The sequence below is a fragment of the Apis mellifera genome, linkage group LG12 (genome assembly GCF_003254395.2).
Source record: "Apis mellifera strain DH4 linkage group LG12, Amel_HAv3.1, whole genome shotgun sequence".
Lineage (NCBI taxonomy): Eukaryota > Metazoa > Arthropoda > Insecta > Hymenoptera > Apidae > Apis > Apis mellifera.
Genome location: NC_037649.1, coordinates 3,628,674 through 3,654,581, shown reverse-complemented (window position 1 = coordinate 3,654,581; position 25,908 = coordinate 3,628,674). Strand labels below are relative to the sequence as shown.

Sequence of the window (25,908 nt, the reverse complement as noted above, 5' to 3'; positions counted from 1 at the left end):
GAACAAGGAAGTAATTAACTTATTAACTGATCCGAGTACACCAATGTTAATATGATACAGACATTTCAACTGTAAAGATTTAACTCTCTCACAGTGTAATAAAATAACAAAGTATTTAAAGCATACAAAAAAATAATTATCTCTTCTAATTTTTTTTAAATATTGATCAACAAAAAAGAATACATATATTTCAATCAATCGCAATAGAAAAATATTAATACAATATTATCATCCATAAAAGAATTTAATTTTTAACTTTCATTCGAAACAACTTTTGTTTAATTCAGTATCTTTCCGTATCCTCAAAGCAACATTACGCGAATTCTCTCGTCACATTTGGTCCCAAGAAACGCTCTTCCAACTTTCCTCTTTTTTTCCCCTCCCCTCCCAAACCTCTCGAATATTCGCGAGAAAGCCGAGTTCTCCAAACAAAATAGTGTCTATCCTGTGAGAGCCGAGCAGTTCCAACGAGCGTGCGACGAATTCCGGATACGTTTCCACGCTCCGGCAAAAGAGACGCTCGTGTATACTTCCCGTCTCTGTGAAAACCTATCAGAACAGCCATCTAATATTTGCACGCGATATGCGAACACGCGCGCTTCACATGAAAAAAAGAATCCTATTTGCCGTCCAAAGAAGACTTTTTTCCTCCGCGCTGATTCTCCCAAAGAAAAGGGAAAAACTTGTAAGTGGATTACAGATGGGGAGGGGGTAGAAGGAATGGAAGTTCGTACAGTGATTTTTTCCGAACTGGAATTCGTGGAGAGACACAGGAGGGTTCTGTGCTGGTTCGCATAAATTTTATGCCGGGTAGATATTGAAAATTCCCACCCCTGCGCGAAAACTGTTCAATGTGCTGAGGAATGAAAGTTCCGCGAATAATGCGAATACGCATGGGGTTTGGTCATTTTTGAAGATTTTTTTTTTTTCTTTATTTCATTCTTTTTTCTTTTTTTTTTTTTTCTATAAAACACGGAGACAATTCTGTTTTTCTATTTCTAGAAACGAACATGTTTTCTTTTTTTAAAAATATACATAAATATATATATATATATATATATATATATATATATATATATATATATATACATGAAATTTTATTTGTTGAATTTTCTGTTTTTTTTTTTTTTTTTTTTTATATCTGTGAATACTGTATAATTCTGCGTCTATTTAAAAGTAAAGATAAATAAGAAAGTTTTTATTAGTTTGATTATGTAAAATGGAAAGAAAAATGTCGATATTATAAGGAGTTCACTAGAAACGTAGAAACCTTGAAACCTTTGAAGTTCAACAAGTTTTAAATTCTTTTAAAACTTTTTTTCTAATTCGAAACTCTCGAAGGAATAAAGAATAAAATTTGTTCATGAATCAAAAGAATTGCGAGTAGTTTTTTTTTCTGATTACGATCTTAAATTTGAGGAATTTAAAAATTAATATTTTAAAATTGTAAAAAGAAAGAAAAATAAGCATTCTGGATTTCAAGAGTTTCGATTTTCGAGAGTTTTGAGAGGTTCGAGTGCTTCAAGAGTTTCGAGAGTTCATAAAGATACGGATTCGAATTTTATAAATTTAAATATAAGATTCTATGCATTTTTAAGAATATATTTTCATATAACATGTTCATATGAAATTTTCTAAAGCTATTCGTTTTATTTTTTTTATTTATATTCTATTCCAAGATTCATAAAGTCAAAAAATAAATAGATATCTCATATTCTTTTCTCTAGTGTTAAAAGTATTCAATTATAAATCAACTATATATTATTCTACAAATAATATTGTTTAAAAAGCTTAATTTCAATAGAAAAATGTATAATTTTTTTTTTTTTAATATTTCTTATCTTTATTATATATTTCTTTTCTTATCTTAATTACAAAGTTTGTTTAATATATATATTTATGATCATTTTCAAAAATTTTATTATTTAAAAAATTTTAAATATAGATTAATAATATTAATAAATTATTAATTAAAATATTTTTATTTTTTCTATTATTGTTTTCGATATATGTATAGACAATGTCATAAAAAATTTAAATCTTAAAAAATTTTGCTATTTCCAACATTCAATAATAATTTTTTTATTTATTAATATATTAGCTATCGTGATAATCACGAGTAATAGAATCAATGGAGATTAATAATAATTAATAAAATCATAAAAACAGGAAATTTATTATTAAAAGTTTATATTATTATTAATTTTATAGATACGATTAATTATTAGAATAATTATCACATATAATAATTATGTGTAATTATATTGTACAATATTTTATCATATGATTCTAATATGGGCAATCTTCCTTCGATGCTGAATATCAGAAAGATATTCTCGATAATATTAAAATAAAAAAATTAAATATTAAATATAAAATATATTACAGCATATTATTTATTTTCTAAACTATAGTTGTGACAATTCAATTTTGTTTTAAAAATTATAATAAATTATAATAAATAATAAATTCTTTGATACTTAATTGAACATTGATATTATTTCTGTAATGACTTAATATAAACGTTTATTTCCAACATCTAATATCCTTTACAATAATATTCGAGGTATTTAAAGAAAAATTGCACAGATATTTAACTTCATTCCATTCTCTAAGAAACAACGATTTCGTGCGAACGGTTAATTTTTTTCATCAGTACAGAGTTAATTATTTTGCACAGCATCAACAGACCACAGTTACGTGTCCTCGAGGCTGGCACGCGAACCGTGGCAAGAGAAAAAGAACTAACGCTTGTCATTGGCCGGAGTTTCACGCGAATTTCACCTGCGAGTGTTACTCTAATAGGATTCAGCAAATTACTTACCAACTGGCCCCGCGGTGCACGCTCTAATTCCCTCTGGATTTTGTGACCTGACGGAAAAAGAATGGCGAATTAGTATGTTTCCAACCGAGAGTGGTCAGAGGTTTACCAAAATTGTCCGATAAAATGGCTACGATTAAGTAATCGCGTGCTTGATTCTCTATTAATAGTTTTCATTGCTTAAGAATGATCCAATTACGAAGTTGTTATAACAGATTTTTTTGTCAAATTAATTACGATTAAATTATAATTTATTATTTTCTTTGTATAAATAATTTATGGGAAATAAGTTTTAGAATTTTGTTTATCAAATATTTTTTTTTTATCAAGTGACGAATTAAAGAATTTACAATTTTTTTTATTACTGCATAATTTTCTATTTTTTTATTAAATATGATATATAAACAATGTTGAGTGAATAAATATTCAATTTAAGTAAAAATATATAGAACTAATAAATATTATATATTAAAAAGAAAATAATAAAAACTAATAAATATAAAAGCTATATGTAAAGTATATAAATATATAAGCTATAAGTATATGAGAAAATAATTAAAGAGAATGATAATAATAAAAATTAAAAAGAATTATTAAAAAATTATTATTTCGATTTAACTTTAACTTAATAAATATATGTTATTGATAAATCTTTATTTTAATTTTTCCTAAATTCTTTTAAATTCTGATTTGCAAATATAAATGATATATTTACTTTTTATTAACAATAAACACACATTATTTTTTATTAATAAAAAATATGATTAGATAAGATTGAATAGATTTAAATCTACATTTTTTTTTTATATAAAATGATAGTCATTTGCATAATTTACATGTAATAATAATTAATTCGAAATTATATTAATCGAAAACAAAATTATATACTTTTTATCATAAGCATTTTTTAATAAAGCATTCCAATTGTTATACTATATATTTCTACATATTCTATATTTTATTCATAAAACAATATATTGCTTTAAAAAAAAATTACAAATTCTCTAATCTCTGATAATTGAATTATCAGTTTATTGGATCTTATTTACTTTCCACGAAATAAAATATGTATTCTCACGAACTACCCAATCCCCTTAAACTTGAAACAAATCCAAACAATTAGTCCAATCCAGTTAGTCGAAACTTGCTTGAAATTGAGAAGGATCTTCCAAGTTCGATTTCGACTTGATCAAATCTTTCGTTGCTATCCGAAGTTCCGAGAAAACAAAAGAGAAATCAGTGAAACGAATGAAACAAGAATAAAACGCGGTAAAGCGTGATAATTAACTTATGCTTCTGATTTCATCGAGAATAAATCAATCATCAAGATAGATATATTAATCAATAAATATCAATCCATATCAATAAATATCATCTACTTTTTCCTATATAAAATCAATGATTGATTTTAAGCTTTATTCAAATATCGAACGAAATCGAAATTTTTCAATTTTCGAAAATCGAAACAGCTAATAAAAAATTTGTTTATTCGTCTTTTATTGAAGTTATTTTTTTTTCGAATTTCGAATAATTAGAGATTGTCTATCTTTTTTTAATTTGGGTAAATTCGGCTAGATTCGTTTAAACTCGTCTAGATTCGTGTTCGTACAGTTTAATAGAGTCGAAATGTAACGTGCGAAGCTTAATGTATACAAAGTGTTAAGATATTAATACTTTGTTTTAAAGGTTAAAATAAATATAAAAATTAATATATATATATAAATATTAAAAATTATTTATTAATTATTTATTAATATATGAACAATTGAAATTTGCATTAGATGAAGTCAAGAAAGTCAAAAAATAAAAATAAAGTGAGATTAACATAATCTTATAAAGTACGCTAAATTAAAAATAATCAAAGACACGTAAAGGAAGAAAATGAAGATGAAATTAAACGCACACACGTTATTATTACCTTACATTCACAATGAAGATATAGAGAAAACACAACAATTAAATATATAAAACAAGAAATTAAAAATTATATCTCGTTTGGAATAAACTAAAAAGCATTAAATCTACTAATTAAGTATTTTCAAAGAATAAAAAAAGAGTCATAGATATAAAATAGAATCATAAGATATAAAATATATAAATATCATTGAATATTTATTGAACTTCTGATGTGTTACACAATTGATTAGAAGTTTAAACATACTTCGTTTTATTGATTTTGGATTATTGATAATAGAATACAATTGAAACAAGAATCTATTTAAGTTATATAGTCATATAAAATTGATATACCTTACACAATAAATTCAAATTATAACAAATGTAAAAATATAAAAACTTGGTATAATTATTAAATTATTTTTAAAATAAAAAAATTTCCTTTTATTGTCTTTGTTTCTGTTTCTCTTCATTTAGTGAATTTAAATTATAACTTAATAAATATAATTGCTTATAACTTAATAAATAAGTGTTAATCAACATTTTTGTATACATTGTATATTTTGTATACATTTTTTTTGTTTATTTTGAGAATCGATCTCTAGAATTGATCGAAAATGTTCCTATATATCCTATAATATATATAATTTTTTTTTTTATATTAAATTTGATAAGATTTTCCTTTCTTTGTTTCTTTTAAATAAATAAGTTTTGCGTATCACGAGAGATGTTTTTAAACAAACTTTTTCTTTCCATAAAATTGCTTTCTTTTATATATCTATCTCAAGATTACATTTTTGATGTGATAAGATTGTAAAACCAAATTATTAAATTAAAAAATTCTATGAGAATTAATAAAAAATTTAACTAAAATAAGAAGTATTATATTTTTTTGAAATTTACGTGACAATTACTATCAATTAGAATTCGATTCTAATATAGATTTTTGCGTTTTTCATCGATTAATTATAGAAATCTAATAATTTATGTAATAAATTTTTTTTTTCGATTTATCGATACATATATTGCTATTAGTTTATAATTCAATATATGTCTTGAAATTAATAATTTCTCATATTAATTATCTTGATTTTAATAACCATATAATCGCATATTTAAAAAGTAAAATAATTACTATCGTAAGTTAATAATAGTCATATAAATATCAATACCACGATATACTAAATAATTTTATTAAAACATTTTTTATACACATCGAATTTTCGAGATATATTTTTATATTTATATTTTTTCCTTTTTCCCCTAAAAAACACGTGTATCAAATGCCTGGCGGCGTTTCTGAATCCGTCAAGGGGAGAATTGGCGTTGTTCGGGATCAAAAGGGAGCAACACGAGAGAGACTTTACGCCAACGGTGGTCCAAGCTAAGCCCTGGAGCTTAGAGACCTTTTCCCATTCTGTTCGAGTTGGTATAGAAACATCAACTAGATAACTCGAACTCGATGTCATTCATGAAATAAGTATTAACGAATATCATTGTTCTTTCGTGAGAATTTGTTCATTTCTTAAAGAGATGCTGCTTAGAGAGATAGAGAGATAGATAGATAAATAGAGATAGAGATAGATAGATAGATAGAGAGAGAGGGAGGGAGCGAGGGAGAGAGAGAGAAACAAAACCATGTAAAACCATACTGTGTCTCTAAATGATGAATAATGTTATTTGCGACATCATGAATTGTGGACGCTATAATTATCCGATTATTTACTGTTACAGGATACACAATTTACAATTTCATAACTAATCTTGATGGATATGAATTTCATTTGTATAATATATATTGTAATAATATATATTTCTGTTTAAGTTATTAGATTTGGATTATAAATCATTAGATTCATATTATCCTATGCTTTGTATAATATTCTATATCTAATGTTCATATTTTGATTAAAAATATACATAAATTTTGTAGATCGTTAAATATAAAATTAGATATAATTTCAATAATACAGATTTCTACTTTATTTGTTAAAATATAATAATATACGAGATTTGAATGTAATATATAATGCAATTCAAAAATAAATAAATAATCGTAAAAATAATCGTAATTCTAAAAATTATTTGTAATTCTCTTTCATTAAATTACATTTTAATAAGAGATTAATATGTCGAATGGTCACTTTGTTGAATCTGCATTATATATACATGTATTCTGAGGCCTGATGTCTTAATCCCCTTTTCGCTGAAGGCAAAATTCCAAGAATTTTAGGGCATTTCTTAGAAGGAACAATCTAAACTGTATCCATTAATTTAGCAATTTAAGAAAGAGATTGTGATTTCGATTTCATTAAATGAAATTAATAAATTGTAAATACTGTAATTAAATTTACATTTAGATTAAATTAATATCAATTTTGTATCGAATAAACAACGAATTACAATATTTAAAAATTAAAGAATGTTCACGACGAAAAACTAACAATAAGAAACGCTTAAAAATTATCTTTATCGGATTATCGAGTTATGTAAATTTTTTTACAAAATTTATACAAGAGATAAATTAGATCCAAAGTTGAAATGAATATTATAGTATTATAAAATGAAAAAGACAAATGCTATACTATATTCGATCATAAGTATTTATTTTTGCTATTATCGAATTGTAAATTTTTTTTCAAAATTTATATTAGAAATAAGCTCTTAGAAATAAGATCTTAAATCAAAGCAGATAATGTAAAATGAGAAGGCAGTTATATTTTATTTATTATATATTTTATTATTTAGTTTAATTTTGTCATTTTCGATGAAATTACAATTGTCACAGAGATGATATATTTCATTAAAAATTAATTATTATTTCGTATTAGGAATTATATTTCCATTTTAGTATTATTATAGACAACTATTAACTTTCATTTCAACAATGAAATTAAAAGTTTTTATAATGAAAAATATATTTACCACAAAATCAAAACCGGAATATATCAGTTATCTAGAATGAGAAAATAAAACAAGAAGAAATTACTAATTCGTTTTACTGGTCATGAAAAACGAGAAAAAAAACATTTCTTACAATTAAGATGTGTTTGTATTTTCCTTTATGATGCGTATCTTAAATTTCTAAAGGTTACATGCATGTTTCAAATACTGGAGTTCCTACTCTAGAATAATTCCATTAACAGACAGTTAAACAGAAATGCGACAGTTAACGAAGAACTACTGTAGTCACACTGGCTCCTTCGAACTACCAAAGACGAGATATCTCGCGAAGCAATGTCGTTCATGAGATGCTGTAAATGATTCAAACTTTTATGCAAACTAACTCAATTAAACTTTTATCTAAATTAAACGAGATATTCTAGGATTCTAGTGAAGAAATAAACAAGATATCTCGTTCATAGCATCTCACGAATTGCTTGAATAGATATATATCATTTTTGGTAACGAAAAGACTAGAATGATCTATCTTTGAAAATTAATCCGATATTCATCAAAGAATCTTGATATATACATCACTTTTATCGTCTAAATACATACGTATTATGACACTCGTCAAACATTCAAACTGATCATAAAAGGGACCTTGGTCGAAGTTAGTTATATTTCTGGCGCAGGGGAAGGATGAAACGACAGATCATAACGTCGGTCGAGGACGAAATTAGCGACGTGCGCAACCAGATGAACAGATAACTGACAAGTTCCAACAAAAGAGTTGAAAGTGATGGATAAAATTAACGACTCTTCCTGTCCGCTCGATAGAACGAAATAAATTCCATATTCGCCAACATATTCGCGGTTAAAATTAATACGAATTGAGCCGGTGAATGAAATTAATAGGAATCGCGGTCTCCCCTGAAAATATTTGCGGTCGTGGTTGAGGCTGACAACGCTGTTCTTGTTAATTAAACCAGATATTTAATCCGAAGTATCCAATGTTTGGCGTAAAAAAGTTTTTTCCTCTTCATGCAATTATTAAGAATCATATTTAATGATAAAATAGTTTTTTTTCTTTTTTAAAATTGTAAATTCTTTTTTTTCCTTTTTCATTTGATTTTCATTCAATTTCCAGCTATTTGAAAAATATTGAATCGGATTATGAATATTCCAAACTTTTAAAATTAAAAAATTATCTTTATTTTATAATTAAATAATTATTAATCATTCGTTGACAATTGAAAAATATTTACATTTTAAGATTTTTTTTTCGTAACTTTGATTATTATTTATTTCTGTGCTGTTTAAAATAAATAAATGAGATCAAATAAATAAATTTTTTTTGCAATAAAAATTTCACGATTTCATTATAAATAATGAAATGAAATTAAACATCGACAGAAAAATAAAATTATAATGAAAAATTAATTTAATTTTATAACTTTATAACACAACATTAATAATTTCAAAATTTTATTTTTCAATTCTTTGAATATAAAATATTTGTTTTTCTCTTAAAATTTTACCTTTTTTTTTTCCTCCGATTATTATTCATTTAAATTCCGCGTCACTCGAAATTCGACGAATCAGATCACGAATAAATATTCTAGACCCCTTTCGCAATCCCATCACGCGTCTCTGTCCTCAGATATAAAATCGCACATTTCCAAGTATCAGAGACGAAACAATGGCATATTCCCGTGCCGTGAACGAGCGGGAATGGAATCTGTTTCATGGAAATGCGGCGCAATTAGAACGAACACGCATACAGAAACGCAACGGATAATGCGTCCGCCGAGGGAGATCTGTCTTGACCTTCTAAAAAGCATTTTGAAACTTTACGATGCAGCGCCATCCGTAACACTAGGGGCGAATTAAGTCCCGGACTTTCGGCCCATTTTGCTCGGCGAAACTTCCAAATTGTGCCTTGGGGAATTTTCGTGCTATACGGGCTACCAACCTCTTCGTGCAAAAACGCTATTATCAAATGTCTAGACTTGAAGTTGGTCGACTAATTTGTATTCTTTTTCATAGAATTTTTTTTTTTCGTGATATCCCAAGATCTTAAATTAATTTTTTATAAGTTTGGAGAGCACATACAGCAGACTTTAGAATGATGCAATGTTACACTTATACTGCTGTTTATATAAATTGCTAAATATTTAACTATATGTTTTCGGTATATAAATAGGAATATAATGATTTTTAAATAAACATTCGAAAATGAATTTTATGATATATGTTTATAATCGATAATATTCGGATATCATATGTGTCGAAGACTATATAAGGTCAAAACATGCAGAGAATAATTTTACGTGAAAAAAATAAATCAAAAATATAGAAAAATTTTTTTTATTTAAAATTTCGAATAAATTAAATTCAGAAAATTAATAAACGAAATTCACTTTTCGATTAAATACAAATTATCAAAATTATCAGTTTTTTTTAAACATTTAAGAAATAAAATTTCTATATTTTTTGCTTATTTCCATATATAGAGTAATTACTTATATTTTATTCTAATTAAGAATTAATTAATTTTCTTAATTAAAATATTTCAAATTCGATTTACTCGAAAACGAAACTTTAAAAAAAAATTTTATTCTATAATTTTGATTTATTTTTTTATATAAAATCATTTTATTCATACTAGTACATGCTAGCATATGCTCTGATTCATTTTGTATATTTCTTTAATAATAATATAATTGTTTTTTTTAAATATATATATTAAAACACTTTAAGCATTAAGTATTTTAAATATTTTAAATTTAATGTATAAAATTTTTTACTTCTTGTGCACAAGAAACAAAAAATTAAATAGCGAAAATTAATATCGACGAAAATATTCAGACGGGAAGCAAAGCAAACAAACTTTATGTAATCCTCAATTGATGGACATATGTTTAAGTGATATAGTGCAGATTTCCTGTCATAACAGAATATATAAATAAAATTTCATAATATTTATTATAATTATTATGGCTAAAACTAACCTTGTAACTTAATCTAAACAAAGTGTTATTGAGCAAACAAATCAATTATTGAGAAATGAAACGTTTTTATGAAACATATAAAAAGAATTATAGTAAGGATATAATTTATATGTATTTGATCCGATATCCATATCAATTGAAATTAAATATTTTATTTTTACAAATATATTATATATTAGATATGATGGAATCATATAAATAAAATGAATGTTTTAATGAATATGAATGAATAAATTTGAATATTTTTCAATGTGAAATTTCGCCATTATATAAATTAATTTACAGTTTATTAATACAAAAATAAGTGAAATTTATGTTTTTACTATTATATAATATACAATATATTATAAGTAGTTTAACATTGATATTAATTAAATTATTTATATTATAAAGAAATTCTATCTTTTAATATTTTTTTTTAATAATACAAATCTAAATAAATAATACAAATCTCTCTTTAAGTTATTCAGCATTAAACATATATATATGCAAAATATTATTGAAAAATTAAAGAATAATATGTTTATATTAAAATATCAAAATATATACAAGAATAAATAATTATTATATTTCCGTTCTATAAAATTATATAATTTACATTTAGATAAAAGAAATTATGAAAAGAATTACGAAAAAGATATTAAATAAATATTTGTATATTGATAATAATAATATTAAAAAAAAATTTAAAAATTATTCAATAGATTAATTTTTAAAATTATCATATATTAAAATATTATTGTATATAAAACTGTAATAATATATTTAAAATCAACGGAATCTCTGTTCAATGTTTATATCTATCTGAATTTTCACATGTTCTTTTTTTTCATGTATTTTATTAAATAATTTATGTAATAATAATGACTATTTTCGATGAATGTCATGTATATAGAATACGAGCCAAACAATCGATGTGTAGAATTTGAAACTTAAAAATAGAAAATAATAATTTGATCTCGTCACTCGGAAAATGTCCACAAAAGATCATGTTCAACCAGTGTTAATGTTTATTGAACTTTAACGCGAGACAATATTCGATAATAAATAATTAAATTTACATCACACTATATGCATACTAGTACACATTTATAGTCTATAGATCATCAACAAACAGAAGAGGATCGAGTAAAATAATATTTCAAGTGATACGAATGAATCATTGTCCCCAAAGGTATAACAATGTCATACATGAATTTCCCATATTTTTGATCGGAAATTCCATGATTTCGTTACTTTTTATTGCGAACGCTTTCGTTTTTTTCTTTTTTTTTCTGAACAATGAAATTAAATGGCAATAAAAAATCGAATTGAAAAATTGAAAGCATTTTAAAAAATTATTTTAAAATTGTTCGAAAAATTTTATGCAGTAGAACGTTAATTGGGATTGACGAGTACTTTGGGAAATCGAAATCGAAATTATTCAAACAATGAAATATACATATATTTATTCATTTTATAATTATAGACATTACATTTATTCATTAAATAGCACTAATTAGAAATATGATGTATATTACGTAAAATATATTAAATCTATCAGTTAATAATTTATTCAATTTTATCTAATTTCTACATTATTATTACAATCAATAGCTACATTGATTGCAAAATAGTGATAACAATAATGGAATATAATGGCAGCATTAATTCGAATAATTAACGCTCTATTATATTTTTAAATGTTTCAATTATAGAAATTTAATTTTAAAAATAAAGTTAGAAAAGATAGGAATTTCTTTCTACGATTTTTCAAATTTCTTTAGAAATTCATTCTAACGGAAGACATGCACGAAATTGAAAACTAAGCCACAGATGAAATCTTATCGAAAGAAGTGGTGCAAAGTACAATCGACGCAATCCCTGACACCCGTGATTAATCGAATTGGTCAGGTTTCGGTCAAGTGGAAGCTTCCCTAAACTCGGGTATCCGTTTTGAGGAAATCATTAATCAAGACCGGTGCAAAAAAAAGAAAAACGTTTTTACCTCGCGATCAAATGTTGGAGTCATGCGAAATTGGCACGATGGTTGATATCTTGTAATTTGGTATAATACTTTAACTTTATGTTACGATTTTTTGCTAGTTACACTTATTAGATTATTTAAATCTTATATTATTTATACATGTATTAATTTTATGTGTTAAAATTAAAGACAAAATTAAATTTTATTAAATATCGCCTATTTTACTTGAATCTTATATAATATACATAGGATATAGAATATAAGATAGCAAATATATTTTTATTCAAAATAAAATTCTTTTTATATTTTAATATCGAATAATAATTACTTTTTATAGTGATATTTTAGCTATTAAAATCTAAATTTGATTAATTTGATTAATTTTTATTTTGTAATTTTAAATAATTTAATTTTTAAAAAGCAATAATTTTTACTATATGAAAATAATTTTCAATGAATAAATTTAGATTTGGAATAAATTAAAGAAAATTTATCGTTTAAATATTTTATATATTCATTGTGAAATACATACATAAATACAATAATAAAAATATAATAAAAATAAGAATTAAAAAAAGTAAGAAATATATTTAAATCTGTATTTAAGGGAAATAATGAAAAATTAAAACTGAAGATCTTTTCATTTCAAAAATTAATTTTGCAAAATACATTACATTAAACATATTATTACATGGAAGATTAGAAAATAAATTTTTTTATATTCGATTATGTTTTTTAAAATGATATAGAAATTGTCATTTATCTCTAAACTTAATTATAAATCACATTCCTTTAAAATATTATTCATCATTGTTTTTTCTATAATCTTCTCAATTATAAATCTATTTAAATTAATTTAACGAATAATCTAATTGAATATCTTGAAGATAATTGATTAATATAGAAAAAAGTTTTATTTTAAACAAATATTGAATGTTTAAAATTTTGATGTTATAGGATGCAAGAAAGATCGAATCGTAGAAAACAAACCAAATTTATTTTTTTTTAATAGAATTATAATTTTCTAAATACACGAGTCGATTTAGCTAATAAAATTCTCATATAAAGCATGTATATTTTTCTTTAATATTATAATCTTAATAAAAAAATTATTAAAATCGTATTAAAAAAAATCATTAATTTAAAAAATAAATTAAATTTAATTTCATAAAATTAATGAACGAAAGAAAAAAAAAGATCTGATATCTCAAAATATCTTCTAAATTAATGATTTTTAAACAATTTACTTGCTTTTCATTATAAAAAATAACTATTTGCATTGATGTTTAAAAAAAATTGTTCTATATATTTTTAAATATCTTATATTAATCGATCTAAATCAAATGATATATCTCTTTTTTTTTCAAATATTTTTCAATATCATCGAAAAATTTAAATTTAAACTTAAAATATAGAAATATTTTCAAAAATTCAAAGAAAATTCAAGCTACATTGCGTTAAGGGACTAATAGGTGAGTCAAGACAGCCGCCATATTTCTCAAGAAGACGCGAGCCGAGAAAGGGATTCGGCGAAATTAAATGTGTGCACGATCACAGTGAGAAAAATCGGTGAATGCAACATCTGTTTCGCCGTAGAAACAAACGGCGCCGATTTCTCCGTGTCTGGAAACGGTTCGACCCCGATTACTACTTTCCACTAGAGGAATATCACTAGGGGGATGTAAAAGAGAAAGAGAGTGGGAGAAAGAGAGAACTGCAGTGTCGCGTGTATTTTTATTTTTCCAAGTTTAACGAGTTTCTCGCACCTCTCCGCCGCTCTGTGTACACGTCTGAATTACGAGAACACGAATTACTCGAGGGATTGCTTTGAATGGCCGCGAAACGAGCACCTATTGAATAAGCAATTGCCCCTGCGGCCTTCTGGCCCGACCGATCGATCGATTTTCAAAACTCGTTATCCGTGTAATGGAATCCTAAAATTAGTGGAATACACTGTCCCTGGTACGCTCTGTTTATTTCTTGTTAATGGAGTAAATGTATAGAGGATTGGAGCAAGAATAGGGATGAAAGTGAATATTTTATTATAGAAAATTTATGGAAATTTATGGGATTTTGTAGAAGATTTTATTTTAGAAGTTTTGATTGCCTTTGTTAAATTTGATTTTATTTTAACTAATATATAAAAGTTGAGTTATTTAATTGCGTCACTGAATTTATTTATAAATTTTTTTATGTAAGAAAAGTGTTTCAAATGAAAATTGTTTTTCTAATTTTTTTTTATGATATAAAGTTTTTATTTATTTTTAATATTAAATGTTAAATAAAAATGGATTAAAAATTAATTGTAAACTTAAATAATTGATCTTTTTTCGAGAAATCATTAATAGCATATAAATATTCTATCTAAATTTTCTTGTCTCGCACAAGAAATTATTTTTATTTTTATCGGTATAAACAATTTTAATAATGTGTTATTCTGCGTGTTATGTATGGCAAGCACGTCAACTATTGCAAAGATTATTCCTTAATCGATAGATCGAGTATAGGGAATAAATTTCACGGTTGACACGTTCTCTAGATTTGACTTGATTATATATCTTTTTTAAAGGCATTTAAAGAATAAAAATTATTGGAAGTCACGTACAGTAATTAAAAATACATTTTAAAAAATCGGATTGTTGAATTATATAATGACGTAAATTTTTATTTGTATATATTTGTATATATATTAATCGCATACATATTTATATTGATTATAATATAAGCAACATTTTGAATACTGTTTAAATTAAAAATTAATTTTAAAAAATATCACGATAATTATTTATGATTTTATATCAATATTAATATTCTTTTGAATTACATTATTATATTATTAAAAAATTTAAGATTATCTTTACATTTCGATAAAAAAAATGAAATATCAAAAAATTATTTATAACATTTATAATTTAATTATATTATAATATATTAATAATTTAATATATTAAAATATAAATTAAATTATAATGTAATTTAATTATATTAAATACATATATATTTAATTATAAATAATTCGTTTTGTTTATATTTTTGCATATTATATGAATTTTTATATTAAATTTCCTATAAATATACAAAGGACAATCTAAATATTACAATAATACAATGATAATATGATTTTTTTTACTTAATTATCTTATTTGAACATTTTGAAATATTTAAACAATTTTTTTTTATATTCCTTGTTTGAAAAAATAAATTAAATTTGATTATAAATCCTTATAGAAAATGAAAGCAATATATATATTTATATATATATAGAACAAAATTTTTGTCACATTTAGTAGATATTCTGAATTTTTAACATTTTATAAATTAGTACTTTATTTATTTATTTTATTTTTAATTTTTCATAAGAAAAATTATTAATATCATATGAAAATTTGAAATGTCACTTTTAACATTCATTGTTTCTTAACAATTTATTCTATTTTAAAAATGAAAAAATACCAGATAGAAAGTTTTCGAAAGTAAAATAGTATTAAAATGTTTTATTTTTCTTAAGTGCATATACGGTAAGATTACTTAATTCGATATGTTTTTCTAATTCGTTCAAGTTCGGCTAGGATCGTTCGAGTTCGTATCCGAATAGTCTAATCGTAAAAAGTTGCGAAGTCAAAATATCAATAAGTTTTCCTTTGTAAATTTACGAATCTAATAAAACCTTTCCTCTTTTGTTTATCTTGTTCAATTTTCTATGTCACAATGAATAATGTGACTCTTAAATTAATTCTTCCGTCACATAATACTTACTTTCTTTTATTCGTTTAACCTCAATAAATAATACATATATATAAAGTCTTCGTTATTTTATAGTTTAGAAACTCTGTTGCGCTATTCTCTAAAAACTATTACATACACGAGAACGAATAAAATTGCGAGATTTTTATTAAATCTATGACATCGAGCATTGTTCTCCCTCTTCGTCGTATCGATCGTATTTAACAACGAGAGCACAGAAGGCGGTCGAAGATTACAGATCCAAAAATGTAAGCCGGTTAACGTGAAATCCTCGATGACGGAACGAACATGTTGCGAGCACATGGCGCTCCTAAGGCAAGTCGCGTACACGCAACCGGCATATCGGGGAACTGTAATGACGCACGCATGCACTCGGCTATATCGGCCGACGATTTCTGAGTGTGCGTGGGTGCGAAACGCAGCGTGCTGCAGACCGCTTTCGTCGGGGACATCGTGTGCGCGGCTCGAGACATCCGGTACAATACCCTCCGGTTATAATGGGCCGCTAGTTCCTCGCATTGTTCGAAGGCTACATTATACGCGCCGTAGACCCTCCAAGTTACACGCGAGCGCACCAAGTACACGAACAAGGGACTGTATACTGGACATGTTGAAAGGTATATATATATATATATATATATATATATTTGTTTATGCGTGTATATACATATATGGAGCGAGAGATGTATCCTCGAAAGTGTGAGTGGATACGTTGGTGTTGTTCAGCAATATCGCTGTGTGGACGCGATTCAGCGACAAGCTCTGGGTATTATTATACGGAGGTTGGGCATAGTGTTGTTGTTGCGTCTCGTTGTTATTATACAAGCGTAATATTGGCCATCTCCGGCGCTCTGATGTAAATTACGATGATAGCGGCTCGATTTATCGGTACAGTGGTTCTTAGGATGGGGTGAGGGGGTAGCTCCCGAGATTTTAAGGCAAGATTCGAGTATTTGGGGTGCTTTCAACATCTCATAGATCTTTCATCCTCGCCATTTTTAAGTTTAAGAGAAACGTAAATTTGAAAATAAATATTTGTTAAGATATCTCGCATCGCACTTTTTGTTATACACATTGTATTCTCATTATATATATTTTCATACAAAATAAAAATAAGAGGATTGATTTATAAAAAATATAAATTACTCTTTATTTCTACTTATTTCAAATTTTCGAATGAAGTATATTTATTAATGATAAAAATATGCGACATATCTCATTTATTTGATAACATCACTGTAGCGAAATATCTTTTCGCATCTGCGATATATTAGATATATTCGAAAATAGATATCTGTGATAAAATTTTCTATTAATTTTATTTGGAAACCATTTACGCCATCTTTACATCCATTAAAGTTTATTAATTAACATCATATATATAATTTCGATTTCGAATTAAAAATTTTTTTCTCTCTTTTTCGGTTTCTCACGCGTAAAATCCTGTTCGCATGAAATTTCCACATCGGAATCGAACATAATCGAAGTCAGATGAAACAAAGAGAGCACACGTGCGTAGGACCGGAAGTACGCAAGCGTGTGCCCAACCGTGTGGACGTATCGATTAGAAGGTTCGAACTGGTTCCCCGTTAGTTTCAAATCACGTAGGCTGGCGAATAATCAGATGGCCAATTAAACGGTTCAATTAAAATAATAAATCAGCTTAATTGGCCGTCGATCCTCGGTTGCATTTCGTTTTCGATAGTCTTTCGTTCTTTTCGTTCACATATTTTCTTCCTTTTTTTTTTTTTTTAATCCTATCTCTGAGTGTTTAGCGGAAAAAAGAGGGAAATGATGAGAAATAATGGGACGATAAAGACAGAATAAAGGGAGATAAAGGGAATGAAAAGAAAAAAAGAAGAAGAAACAAAATGAGGGAAATATTTCGTTGACCGATGCCGCGTAATTGCCACTTTATTTTCGCGGCGCGACCCAGTGCAATTAACGCTTTAATCTCATCGAGTGGCTCGGTTAGAAATATGCCTCACGTGAGAACATTTCATTCACGTTTTGTGCAATTTTTTTTTTTTTTTTTTTTAATGAAAAATTTCTTCTGAATTCGAAAATAATGAGGTATGGAATAAACGAAAAATAAAAATGGCATAAAATAGCATAAAATGAAATTAACAATATATATATATATATATATATATATATATATATATATATATATCTGAAAATGTATAAAAACAATATATGCATATTTTATTATTTATATATATATATATATATCTGAAAATGTATAAAAACAATATATGCATATTTTATTATTTAATATATGATAATATATGATAATTTTTGGATAATATTGGACAAAATGGATAGAAATCATATGTTATGATAATGAATTTTGGTTTAATTATATTGAAAATATAAATAGCTACATCTTGAAATGTATTAAAAGCTTATATCATAATAATTAATCATTTTGTATCTTTTAATTTTTATCCATTTATAATTAATTCAAAACTAGATTAGTTATCCATATAAATAAATAAAAATAAAGAGAAAATTAAATAAAGAAACTGATTATAACTTCAAGTGCTTACGTAGCAGTTCGTATAATGTTAGATATTCATGGTATTTATAGAGGGTATAATTTTATGTTATAAAAGCACGAAAGGCGAATATCATTTCGCGTGTTCCTTATCTTTTATGCAAGTTTTATGAAATTCAAATTAAGATATCTCTTAAATTAATGATTTTTCGATATAAATAGATTAATATTTTTTTTTTTATGAAAGTCAAGTTAATCGATCAGTTTAACCTTTACGTGTTCTTTACGTATCTACAAAAAGTTAATAACATTAGAATCTGCCCTTCTTGAAATTATTCAACTATACATAAAACATTTTTTATATACATTTTATTATATACGGATAAAAATAATGAATCATTGTAATATTAGGTGAATATACTTTATAATAATTATTGCGATTACAAAATAAGGAAAACAATAATATTATGTATTTTTAATTAGATAAAATTTTTAATAATATCGTATATGTTAATATAAACATTTTTATTTTTATATAATAAAAACTTGTCATTGTTTTCCAATTGGATTTTATTAATACAATGAAGAGAATAATTATGATTATTTCTATAATTATAACTAATTTCTATATTATTAAAATAATTTAAAATTATAAATATTTCTTAAATCTATTTTTTTCTTTTGATCTTTCATTTAATCTTTCTAAATGTAACAGCGATTGTTATTTAACATGTATCTGTTATATCAATAAAAATTTCTGATTTAATAAAACATGATTGAAGACGATTGTGTATGTTTGCAATTGAAAGCAATACGGAATATTTGATAAAGAATACTATTGTCTTGTTTATCAGTTTACTAAATGAAATATGGGTGCAATGCATTGAGTATAGAGATTAAAAATCCATTAAAAGTGATTTATATGTTTGTCATAATTGCGATAAAGAATCATCCTTAATTTGTAAAAATCTTATTTTTATTTATTTTTAACTTCTTTATGCGAAGATAAGATTATTTAAGCTTCGTTTCATTTAATATCTATTATAATTTAGTTCAATAAATATCTTAATTTTTTTAAAAATAAAATCATGTTACTATCGACCGTTATAAACGATAGTTATAATACGTTCAAATATTTGTGTGATTTTAATATATAATACGCTTTACATTCTTTATTAATAATTTTTGTTGTTAGATATTATTTGTCATATATCGAAATTTCTGTATAACTATATTCAAAAATGAAATTATTAACTTTCATCCCTCAATCCATCCTACGTAATACCTACTTCGTTTGAAGTCTAAAAAGAGAAAAAAGAAAATCCTTCATCGTCCTTTGAATTAGGGCCAGAACCGTGCATTCGCTCATAGAATGAGGTTCTTAATAAATTTCAAAGCGAAGTAAAGACAGAACCAGTTCCGTTGAAAACGAAGCCCGTATATGGAACGAAGATTTTATCGAACAATTTCGACCTACTTTTCCCTCTCGACTCCCTGAGTCCCGATTGCGTCTTCCGTTCTCGTCATGGATCCGTTTTTCTCGTTATTTCGTATATGCTGCAGAAAGCTCGACGTGGCACAAAAAAAAAAAAAAAGAAGAAAAATACTCGCGTTTATTAAGATTATTAAGTATTTCAAAATTTCAAATTATTATATAAAAAGACAGCGTAATGTTTTTAGAACTATTTAAGAATACAAATTAGCCAAAAGAAAAAAGAGAGAAGGAAATATATTATTCGTAGATTATCTAGCCAATGACAAAAATAGATATGATCATTAAATGAATAGAGATAGCTAAAATTTTAACAGTGAAAATTAAGAATAACGTTATTACTAATGTTTATTATTCACAAACAGAAAGTATAATTGCAGTTAATTTGACCTTTACGTGTAGTGCTGAATAATTTATATAAATAAAATTAACTAATAATAACTATGAATAAATTAAGCATTTTAAGTAAAATTATTACTTATTCGAAATTGCAAATAATTAATTTTTTAGCTTTAGTTAGTATTCAACTCTGGAGCAGGAGATGTTCATAAGATAGTGGAAATTGTAGCATCCCTTCTAAATCCATATATACATATATATATCCAATAGTTGATAGTTCATTTATTAGATTTATAGTATTATTAGATTTATGATATCAATACTTTCATAATATGATTACCGAAACAATAATAAAAAATTATTTTATTACCAGCAAAAAAATTTTGTATTAATTTGATTTATCATATCATAAATTCTCATTTATCCGTTTATTAAAAATATGAAATATGAAGTAACGATTATGACACTTGGACAAATAAAATTGTTCACGTTATTCTCTACCTGTATGTATCGTGCAGAATAGTCATGATAGCGGTGGATATCGATCGGTCGTTGGAAGAGAATCGATAATAAGAGATATTAAAGCATGCCAGACAGCTGGAAATGCGCATGGAAGTTCTCTCTTGATTCTCATCGAATCAATTTCGAGATCAATCGGCTGAAAGTTCATTTTAGCTCATCAGATGCCGGCTAAAATCTGGATTAAACGTCCGGGTTTATCGAATTCAATTGGTACAGCATGCGAATATATGTATATATATATAAGCGACGACGATGGTTGCGATGCACACGTATTCGCCATATAGACTCATATTAATCCCGTAACCTTTTAAGCGCGAAAAATGAATTGACTCGTCGTCTGTATACATTGTGGTATATACTATTATGGATTTGCGTTTAACGTGGCGATGATATAACGAATGATTTTATTGAAGATGTTGATGATTTTATTGACTTCGCAACTTCTTTGACTTATATAACTATAAATCATGATTCTATATTAAATTTTTAATTGAGAATCGAGAAATAATAGATGTTTAAAAATATCGGTTAAAATTTAATTGTAATAAAAATTTCAATAAAAATAAAATCCATTAAATGTTGATTTTTGTGTAAATAATTTTCAAATACATATGTATAATTTGTGTATTCATATATTTATTCAGATTACATAATATGTATATGGTTTTTTTAAAAAAATTTTATAGTACATTTGGAGCATGATATCAATAAATACTGGATCATGCGGCAAGAAAATTGAGAAATGTTGCTATTATGGATAACATTAAATTTAACAATATATAACAATATATAACATCTATAATAAATAATTAAATATATATATATATATATATATATTGAATCATTAAATATATCATTATGAAAATAATTAAATATATTATATATAATTATTATATAAATTTTTGCTCTGAATAAAAATCAGTATTAATTTTATCAAAAGTATTTTCGTATGTTTTTTTATAGTTATGAAAATAAAATATTTGTAATCAGTCATTTCACCTTATTTGTTGTAATTAATATATTGATAACATTATATGTATAATAGTTTTATATTAACATATCACGATTTTTTCATTGATTATTTAAAAAAATTGAACTAAAACTTTTTCTGTATTTCAAGAATGACTATCTCAATAAATTAGAGGAAAATTTTGTTATTTTTTTTCATAATTTGTTTTTCCTTATTTGTTTTTCATTATTTTAAAAGTCAAATAAAAAATCAAGAGAAAGTCATTGAAAATTCAACATTTTTTGAAATATTTGACTTTTTTTGAAAATTTACAATAAATATTCAAATCTTATAATTATATAATAAATATTTTTATCTTTTTCTTAACGTTTTTTTATTTTCTTATTCAATTGTACAGCATTGAACAATAAATCCAATTTCTTAAATTCATTATAGAAATTAAAGATTACGAATGAATTTTATCACAAAAAAGCCTAAAAGTTTTGAATTAAACAAACGAAATAATTAAAATATAGAATGTCTTCTGAATGTCAAACTATTTTTTTCTATATGATTCATCTTATTCTAAATCATCCTGTTTTTTTTTCATATAGTTTCATCCATGCATTATGAGTTGGTGCATTGCCTTTTTTAATAAATTAAAATTTATATTATATTAAATTAAATTATTAAAATTTTGCAAATTTTTATGACCTACAATTAGATAAAAAAGAAGAGTATCGTTAAGAAAAATATATTAAAGAAATACGTAAGAGTTTATAACTACGACATTAAGAAAAAAATTAACAAATGAATCATAATTAATCATAATTTGATTATATCATAATTGAAAACTAACAATCAACAGATTAATAATTTTATTTATTAATCTAAAATTAATAGACATTCAATGACTAATGAAAAGGAAAAAGACTTACAATAACAATCAACAGATTAATAATTTTATTTACTAATCAATAGACATTCAGTGATTAATGAAAAGGAGAAAGACTTACAAATAGATCACACAATGAAGAATGCTTATGCAAAATTGAAACGGTTCCAAAGCAAAGACTTATCGCATTCGCAAAACCAATATTACTTTCTTACCAATCCAATAACTCCTAACATTTGAATCATACTTCTCTCATTCAATTTCATCCTCCAACCGCTATATCAAAATCCGAGTAGCATACAATATGGTATACATAAGGTGGTCTTTAATTCAAGATGCAAATAAAATTGAATTGAATAAAAAGAAATTCTATGGCTCAAAATAAAATGAAAATATAGAATATAAATTTTTTTTATGTAAGTTTGAAAATTTTTCAAATGAAATCAACTAATTCTTGATCTATCAATAAATGATTCTACATATGAAAATAAGTAAGAAATACAGAATAAAATTTTATTACTTAAGTCCTTGTTTTTGAGAAAATCCAAATTAAACACATATTTTATAATCGATGAATTTTCAAATTCGATTTTCCTGAAAATTAATTCTTGAATGAAAAAAAAAAATCTACTCTACACATATTTTGCTTATGTTTATCCATAGAATAATTTCTAATCTCTCAATCTATTCCCTATTCCTATAGAAAATTAGCTAATTTTACTTATATTTGAAAAATTGTCAAATTTGATTTACTCGAAAACAAAGCCTCCTTTGACAATTTCATTATTCTTGATTTTCCTTTCATTTCGAACCCCAGAATTTCCCTGATCACGTTTATATCATGAATTTCGGATTACCCTGTATATAATTCAAGTATACACTTAGTTACACATCGCTGTCTCGAGAGGCTCATTCGTAGCCCGTGTGCTCGCTCAACGAGCAAAGATACGCCTAATGCAAATGATCAATTTACATCAAGCAGGTCGACGCTACGTCGAGGCGTAAACGAGAGAAACTCGAAGAGTTCGTGGTATGACGGAATCAAGGGATTCAATGCGTCCAGTTGCGCACCGTTAAATAAGGAAGTTCATTGACGGGACTTAACGACGTATTATGTCGGCGGTAACAAACGGTGGCCGTGTAATTTCGTGCGGCACACAAAGGCCCAAAGTTCAACACCGTGACACACGCTATGGGAAAAAGAGCGAAGCATCCATGGAATCGCGCGAAATTTGCTTCTTGGATAAGTATACGCTTCCTTTGGGAGTGTGTCGTGTTTGAAATTTAAGTATCTCTCGTAGGAAGTATTCATTGTTGGTAGATTCATAATTTTATGTTTCTTTCTTTCTTTCTTCCTTCTTTTTTTTTTGCGATGCGAATCTTTTTTTTTTTTTCGTTTTGATATGTTGTTTTCATTTTCATTTCATCGAAGGAAATGTTTATGAACAAGCTTTTATTTTTAAATTTATTTTTAAAGAAATTTTAATGAGTGTAATGGATTGTACAGTATTTTAAGAAGATGAAATCAATGATCAAAAGAAAATTGCTTAAAATTAAACTCTTTATGACATATTTTAAATTTATTAAGATCAGTGTGGAATTAATCGATAGGCTGATTATAAATTATGATGTAGAATAATTTTTTTTTGATATTTTTTTTGATCATTTTAAGAGTGTGCAATTAAGTATCTAAATTTTAATACGTTTTTGTTTTATTTAAATATATATTTATAATAAAATAAAGGATAAATTTTCAATTAAAATATATTGAATAAATTGAATTTCCTACAAAAAATAATTATTCTATATGTAATTTATTATACTTTTCGTACATATATTAACTTTCATTGATGAAAGAATTAAAATGAATTACATAAAAAAATGATCAAATCTTCAAATAATTCATAAACTTATTAATAATATTATAAATAGAAAATATATAAAGAATAGTTTTTTTTTTTTACATAGAATCATACATTATTTAATGCAAAAACATTTTTCATAAAATATATTATTTTTATAAAAAGAACTATTAAATTATAATAAGAAATTATTATTTAAGAAGATATTTTTGAATTTTACAAAATATATTATACATAAAATTCAATTCTTAAAATATCTTTTCAACTAATAACTTATACAATTAATATCTTTTAAAGAAATAACAGTCTGCATTTATCAATATATTAAAAAAGTACATTGTAACACTTTCATTTTCATCAAAATTATTATATTTTCTTATCAGTGTTTTCGAGTAACAATATTTAATTCCTTCAATAGCGAAGTAAGGAACAAAATTGAACATAAGCACGTAGAAAATTGAATGTAAAACGACGACATACGAAGCATGTTCCATTTCAACAGAGGAGTTTCCACGAGCAGTTTCTCGAGCTTACAAAATCGACGCTTAGTCATCCGCCTTGCAACTCAGCTTAATAGATTCTGTTACACAAGTTGCTGGAATGACGGTATACAACGACGGTAATAAGCAATAGAGCAACAGAAACCGGGCAAAAGCTGCTTGGCATTTACAATGCAGTGAGTGCAAGTAATATAATTGTGTCGTTTGATCGTATTTTCTTTTCAGTTTACCTTTCTTCCAAGAAATATGAATAATAAACGCTTTGCAAATGTTATTTTCCAATTTATCAACTTTATTGTATTGTTTTGTTTGTTACAAAAAATACATGATCTTAAAAGGAAATCCATCTAATTTAATAATTTTGATTATAATGAAATTTTGTATGCAATATAAAATTTTGTGAAATATAATGAGTTATATATCAGGTCAATTTTTTTTTTCCTTTGTGATGTTCTAAGATTCAATATCTTTTTTTTCTTTTCTAAAATATAATTTTGTAACGATGCAAAAGAGAAGAAAACTTTTCAA

General features: G+C 25.1%; 1 long non-coding RNA gene across 5 annotated transcripts in view; it reads right to left on the bottom strand.

The window, feature by feature from the left end:
* Nucleotides 1-25,908, bottom strand: part of LOC100578102 — a 314,713-nt gene that overhangs the window by 190,022 nt on the left and 98,783 nt on the right. For all 5 annotated transcript variants that reach the window (XR_001705214.2, XR_001705212.2, XR_001705215.2 and 2 more), the window contains exon 2: nucleotides 2,825-2,871. This is a non-coding gene — a long non-coding RNA (ankyrin repeat domain 50). The remainder of the gene's footprint in view (nucleotides 1-2,824; nucleotides 2,872-25,908) is intronic.